Source organism: Nycticebus coucang, chromosome 14, assembly GCF_027406575.1.
Source record: "Nycticebus coucang isolate mNycCou1 chromosome 14, mNycCou1.pri, whole genome shotgun sequence".
Taxonomy (NCBI): domain Eukaryota; kingdom Metazoa; phylum Chordata; class Mammalia; order Primates; family Lorisidae; genus Nycticebus; species Nycticebus coucang.
Genome location: NC_069793.1, coordinates 69952567 through 69959941, shown reverse-complemented (window position 1 = coordinate 69959941; position 7375 = coordinate 69952567).

The window sequence follows — 7375 nt, the reverse complement described above, 5'->3', positions numbered from 1 at the left end:
GTTGCTTGGGTGTGCGTATGTGTCAGCCTATCTGCCTGGATGAGAAGGGAGACAAGAAGGGTGATGAGGCAGGAGTAGAGGCCACTACCCCAGGCCAGCATTACTGCATCTGCTGCCCAGAGAACAAAGTGCTCTTGCAGGTCATCCTCCTGCACTCAAAGTCATGTGTGGTCTTAGAGCCTCTTTGGACTGAGACCCATGGCCCCTGCCAGTTAGGGAGGTACAGAGACAAGGCTGGGAGCCTGGCCTTATCTTTCTGAGAGCAGGGAGAGCTCCCCTCTGCCCATCATCTTCTCCCAGTTAGAATCCTGGGTTCCAAAACTAGAAGACCTTCCAGATTATTAGCTCAGACTCCTCATCCAATGGTCTTCAAAACAGTGATGCCATAAGCCCCTTTGTATCCAGTATCTTACTCACAGTTTAGCTCAATAAAGTGGCTGCTGGGATTCAACTTTGCACCTTCTGGGGCCCTCAGGAAGAGTCAGAACTCTCCTATTCCCCACCCTTCCACCCTCAAGTCTCCCTGCCTGCCATCAGCATCTGGTGAGAGCCAAGCCTGAACAGGGTTCAGTTTCCAGCTCTGCTATTTACCAGCTCTGGGTAACCTTAGGCAGGTTATCTAAGCTGAGACTCTGGTTCTCAGCTGTAAGAAGTAAACTAGGTAATTTAGGTATAGCTTTAGTCTGGCTCTCAAGAACCTCGACTGTGTGGTTGTTATTGCTAAAATGTCTCCTGTCAGGGAAGGGGACAGGGAAAGAACCACCCTATTCTTTAGCCTATGTGCCTGCTATGCTGCTTCCTCACCTCCTATTTTTTTTTTTTTAAGGAATCACCCCCTGCCCTGGCCTAAGATGATCTCTGTCTACCTTTCCCTCTCTGTGGAGTTGTGGAGTCTCAAGCTCAGCATCCCAGAAATGGAAATAGCATTGCTCAATTTACCCCACAACTCCCAACACAGGGTGCTAACTCCCACTGCCCTTTGTATGCAGGGTCTAGCCAGCTGGGCTGGAGGCTCCACATCTCCCTAAAGGGCCTCTTACTTAACATAAATGTGATATGCAACCCTTCACACCTTAGTTAGTAGCTAGTAGCACTTTCTGAGCACTTGCACATTCCTCATTTCCCTTGATCTCCCCAGACTAGGAGGTGTTCCCACGGGGTCTCAGCTGGGGAATCTCCATCAGCTTTACTCACCTCCCCCCTCACCTCTTACTGACCTCCACCACTCTGTGCTTTTCTGCCTCTAATCTCCCTCCTCCTGTCTGCTGTCTATGCTGCAACAAGAGGGACTTTTCCAAACTGCAATTCTGCAGAATGGATCACAACCCTTGATTGCTTAAAACCTTTCAGTGGCAAAAGCCAAACTCCTTGGCTTGGTATTTAAGGCCCGTGTGACATGCCTTCCTCACTCTTCCTCTTCAGTGTCAGTTCTGGCCACCCCCTCTTACACATTCCAAGCTCTGGTGGCATAGAGGGGAGGGAAGTGAGGGAGGTCATGTCTCTAAATTCTTCAAGTTTCTGTCCAGTGTGCTCTTGCCCAGGAAGTCCTGTCTGTTTAAGTTGACCCCTCCTTTTATGATGTTAACATGCCCTTTGTACATAAGCACTGTCATTTTCACTGTTCTCTTCATCCTTCTTCTGGTCATTCTGGCTACTGTGGCATGCCATGAACTGTGCTGGATACTTTTACGATCATTATATTGATATATTTAATCTTGACAACAATAACTGTAGATTGACAGTGGCAAGGCCCAGAAGAGGCAGCAGATCTATTTGGAGGTACATAGCATGTTCCCCACAGAGCTAGGACAACAGAGAGCTTCCAGTGCACTTTCTGCTACCTTAAAATCTCCACAAAGAGCAGAGTGTGGTGTTGCAGAGAAGCCTTGGAACTTAAGGGTCCTAGAAGCAAATTGTTGCTGTATCCCTAGCTAACTGTAGACATTGGGCAAGTCATTTTCTCCCATGAGCTTCAATTTCCTTACCTGTAAAATGGGGATAAATAAGAAGCCCTACCACACAGGGATATTAGGAAGATCAAACAAGTCAGTGCAGATGCAAATGTGTTATAAGCTGTAGGTGCTGTGTGCTTTTAATTGACTTACTTGCTCTGGCTCACTGTGGCTGCGAGTGATAGCTTGAGGATCTCTTTTCTCAAAGAACTCTTGGATGGAGGCCAAAAAGCACCATTACCCTTTGACTGCTTTGCTCGTTTCCCGCGTTTGAGAAAGATCTTTCACTTTCTCTCCCTTATCATAGCTGTCAAGCTCTGACCAGAAAACTCTTCAGATCCAGTGTATCTCCATAAGCCTCCAGCATCTCTATTTTTCTTGCTGTATTTTCTTTTTACCAGCTGTCAAAGCTGGCAGGTCTAAAGTTAATAGAGCATCAGGACCAGTGAGAAAATAGTAGAAATGAAGAGCAGGAAGGAAAAGAATGTGTCTCCAACCCCTACTCTGATTCTGTAGACCTGCGTTGGTATGTGGCAGGCTGTGTTTTTAAAAAGCTCTTTTGGTGATTCTGAGTCAGTATGAGGACTGGGGAACATGACAGATGCCTTAGGGTTGGTGAAGACCTTCCACACAAGTTCTCCATTTTGTTTTTTTGTTGTTTTTTGGCCGGGGCTGGGTTTGAACCACCACCTCCAGCATATGGAGCCGGTGCCTTACTCCTTTGAGCCACGGGCGCCGCCCCAAGTTCTCTGTTTTAATCCTCTGGGCAAGCTTAGGTAGATGATTATCACCTCCATTTGACAGGTGTGGAAACGGACACAGAAGTGACTCATCCAGGGTCACACAGTTGGGACTTAAAACTGGCTCACTGACGTAACTCCAGCCATTCCTCTGCAGGGTAGAATTCTGTGCACAGGCTTTGGTGGTGTCTCAGCAGCCCCTGCATGATGAATGCGCCTCCCCTCCTGCCAAATCGAATGCTTCTCTAAGTATTTCTCTCCCACCTCCAAGCTTTTCCCCCTGCCTGGAATGCCTTTCTCAGCCCAATCTACCAGCTGCAGTCCTCTCTGTCCTCCAAGCCCTGCCACCTCCTTCACAAAGACATTTTCATTTCCTACAGTTTCTCTTCCTTTGAGCCTGGAAGCACTGGCTTGTGCCTCAGTACAAGCATCTCTCCGCTCCCGCCTCCTTTCTTGACATGGTGCTCTAGCATCCCTAGCTGCTGGGATTTCCTAGATATTCTGGCAGATCCTTGCCACCTCCAAGTCTTTGCTTCTCTTTGTCTCCTACAGAAATGCCCCTTGTTCTCCCCATCTCTTACTTACCCTGTTTCCCTGAAAATAAGACATCCTCCAAAAATAAGACCTACTTACAGGAAAGATAAGACGTCCCCTGAAAATAAGACCTAGCGCATCTTTGGGAGCACACCATAAAATAAGACACTGTCTTATTTTCAGGGAAACAGGGTATTATTCAACATTCAGCTCAGGTATCACTTCTTCCAGGAAACCACTCATGAATTCCCAATCTCTAATTTTACTGTTGGAAGTCCTTCCTCTGTTCTGCCATGGTATACTGAAGATACCTCTGTTATGAACAAATTATTCATTTGTTCATCCATTCATTTACTGTGAAAAGGTACAGACCTTGAAGTCAAACCTCAGGTTTGAATCCTAGTGTCAGAGTGGGTAAGCTCTTAAACCTCTCTCTTTCTGCCTTACTTTTCTTATCTGTAAAATAAGGGACACAATAGTCCCTACTTCAAAGGTTATCATAAGCTTAAATTAATTAATCTATTTAGAATGTGTATAACACTGTCTGGAACATAGTAAGTAAGCATTTCATGAATGTTGGCTACTGATTTTTATAACTTATTCATTCATTTGACAACATAGGAAAAACATTTGTAAAACTGAACAGAGAAGCAGATTCTGGGAAGATGGCAGGGAGCAGGAAGCATTGGAATCTGTCTCTCCACATAGACAACCATTGCACTGCCAGAATCTGTCTGATATAACTGTTCTAGAACTCTGGAGTCTATTGAAGGGATGAAACTTTCAGGGGAAGGCTGGGATAATAAACTGTGGTTAATTTCAGTCCTTAACACAGAAGTAGCTATACCTACTCTAGTCCTACGTCAGGCAGGTATGCATGTGTTCCTGGAATAACCTGCACAGAACTTGTGAGAGACAGGGTGGGCCAAAAGGACTCTGCACTAAACATTGGAGATCTGAGATTGGATCACTGATTATTGCTTCTAATCAAAGAGATGCAGAAAAAAAAAAGCAGGTGGCCACTGTTCTTGCACACGTCCTCCCCCCCTTCCCCTTGTTTCAAGATCCTTCTCTTCTGGCTGAAGTAACTTCTAGAAGATTTAAAGGGATGTTATACCTCCTCTTCCCTTTCTTTTTCTCCCCCCCACCCATGAGTCAGACATTAAAAAGACTAGGACATTCAAAAGCAACTGCATAAACAGGGAAAATTAGAAAGTGATCAGACATATCCAAGGAAATACGCAGACTCAGAAAAGATCCAAGAAGACCTTAAGTTTATAACCTTAGGCTAATCTCTGGCATAGAGACAGCCTACAACAATAATAATAACAGAAAAAGCAATTTAAAAACTCCCAGGAAAACCCAAGGAAAGAGGAGAATCTGATTTTCATAGCTACTGTATCTCTAGATTCAAATATCCAATTTGTACAATCCATTTGAAATTAAAACAAAATCATGAGAAACTGTCCCTGAAAAAGATCTGATGGCAGATCTACCAAAGACTTTAAAAGAACTCTGTTAAAGATGTTCAAAGATCTAACAGAATATGTAGAGAAAGTCAAGAAAATGATGTATGAACAAAATGGAAATATCAACAAAGAGATTGAAGACCTAAAAAGAACTCAAAAAGAAATCCTGGAGCTGAAAAGTACAATAACTGAAATGAAAAATTCACTATAGAGATTTAAAAGCATGTTTGAGAGACAAAGAATCAGATAATTTGCAGATAGGACAATAAAAATGATCAATTATGAGAAACAGAAAGAAAAAAATTGAAGAAACATGAATAGAGCCTAAGGAACCTGTAGGACTCCATCAAGTGAACAAACATATGAATTATAAAAGGAGGAAGGGGAGGAGAAAGAAGAGGAAGAAGAAGAAGGAGAAAGGGCAGGCAGAAAGAATATTTTAAAAAATAATGGCTGAAAAAATTTCAAATTACATGAAAAACATAAATATAAACATCCAAGAAGCTCAATGAGCTCCAAGTGAGACAAACTCAAAGAGACCTACACTAAGAAACATTATAATCAAACTGTCAAAAGCCAAAGATACAGAATCTTGAATGCAGCAAGAGAGAAGTAACTCATTATGTATAGAAGCTCCTCAATATGATTACCAGTAGATTTCTCATCAGAAAGTTTGGAGGTCAAAAGGCAATGTACTAATATATCCAAAGTGTTAAAAGATTAAAAAAAAAAAGAAGAAGAAGAAGAAAGAAAGAAAAAAGCCTGTCAACAAGGATCCTATATCAGCAAAACTGTACTTTAAAGATGAGGAAGAAATTAAGACATTCCCAGATAAACAAAAACTGAGGGAGTTCATTACTACTAGACTGCCCTGCAAGAAATGCCCAAGAAAGTCCTGCAGGGTGAAATAAAAGGACACTAGACACTTCTACAACTTGGACTTTACCTTACAAATGCAAGCAATGTAACCTCTTCCCATATATCCTTATATTAATCCAAAACAAAACAACAAAGGACATTAGACAATAGCTTGAAGCCATATGAAGAAGTAAAGATCTCAAAAAATATAAATACATGGGCAATTGTAAAAACTGGTGTGATGTAGCAATGATTTATAACTTCACTTTTTTGTTTTCTACGTAATTTAAGAGACTAATCACTTAAAAGAATTATTCATTTATGTTTGGGAGCATACTTTAAAGATGCAATTTTATGACAATGATTACCGAAAGTGATGAGGAGCTTAGGCTCCCATTCAAGGACTGCTTTTATCTCTCTGCACTGCCACTATCACTTTGTATTCCCTGTCTCCTGTCCTGTCCTTCCATCCATCTGTCCTACTGTCTTTATTCTCTGTCTGTCCATTCAACAGATGTGTACCTACTAAGCCTCTGACACATGTTGGATCTTATGCTGGGCTCCAGGAGCTTCAAGTTGGGGTGGGCATACTGACATAGATGTATGTTAGGTCCTAAAGAGCTTGGATGCCCACTAGAAATCTGTGCAGAGGACTCAGAGCAGAAAGGGGCCAGGTGCTAGCCAGAGCATCATGAAAGGTGTCATTAGGGATGGTGTGGTTGAGGGTCCCTGTTGGGCATAGAGTGATGGGGAGTGTGGGCTTAGTGACGAAGTTAAGGGCAGTCCAGGCAGGAGTAGCATGACCAAAGACCAGAGGGAAGCACATGGAGCAGCACAACTTGGGGATAGGGAATGAGGGGCAGTGAAGGATGGGTCAGAGGGAAGGGGAACAAGTCATGGGAGTGTTGAGGGCAGGCTGAGGTGACAGGTTTTGATGCCACATGCATGGAGCCACAGTGAAGGGTACCCAGGGAGGAAGGCAAGGTGCTAGTGGAGGAGAGGGGACACAGTCCCCCTCTTGTTAAGCCTATTGGCCTCTTCCTGAGACATAACAACTGTCCTTTGCCTTCCATACCCTCCCCACACATGCACATGTACTCATTCCCTCACCTTTCTGTCTGTCCTTTGTCCATCCCTCTCTCCTTTTAGCCTGTCAGTTCTTGCCAATTACCCAGGCCCTCCCCTGTTTCTCCTTTGTCATTTCTCCCACAGGGACCAGTTTGTATCACCACTATACTTTGCAAACACAGAGCCCCAGTTGGAGAGCAGGATAGGACACGGAGCCAGTCCTGTTTTTGCTGCCAACTGATCTGGGCAAGAAGAGTTTATTCATAACAACATATTTGCAGGGCGAGTTCAGCTGACAACCCCTTCTGACTTGTTGCCTTGTTAGCTCTCACTAGAGCACCCTTATAGGGAAGATGTCACTGTGGCCCAGAAGCCTCCTGATCAGGTCAAGATTCCCCAAGGGCCAATGAACTGCAGGGAACTTTGTTATCACACTCGGGTTGTGTTATTACATTATTGAGTGCAAAGGGCTGTGTGCTCAATTTATTACCTTCTGTCCCAGGACAAACAGAACTCTAGAATAATACCCCCATGGAAAGTTGCTCTCTAAGAACATTAGAATCAATCAGTCCTGGCCATTAAGCAAACAAGTTCTATCGAGAAGTTTCCAGATTTTTTTTTGATGACAGCCCAGAGTAAGAAATACATGTTATCACACAACTGGGGAAACAGATCTATTGTATGAAACAAGAGTTTGACAGACATTACTTACCCTTACCACGTGTAATATGGTCCACTATTTCCCCTTCCATAC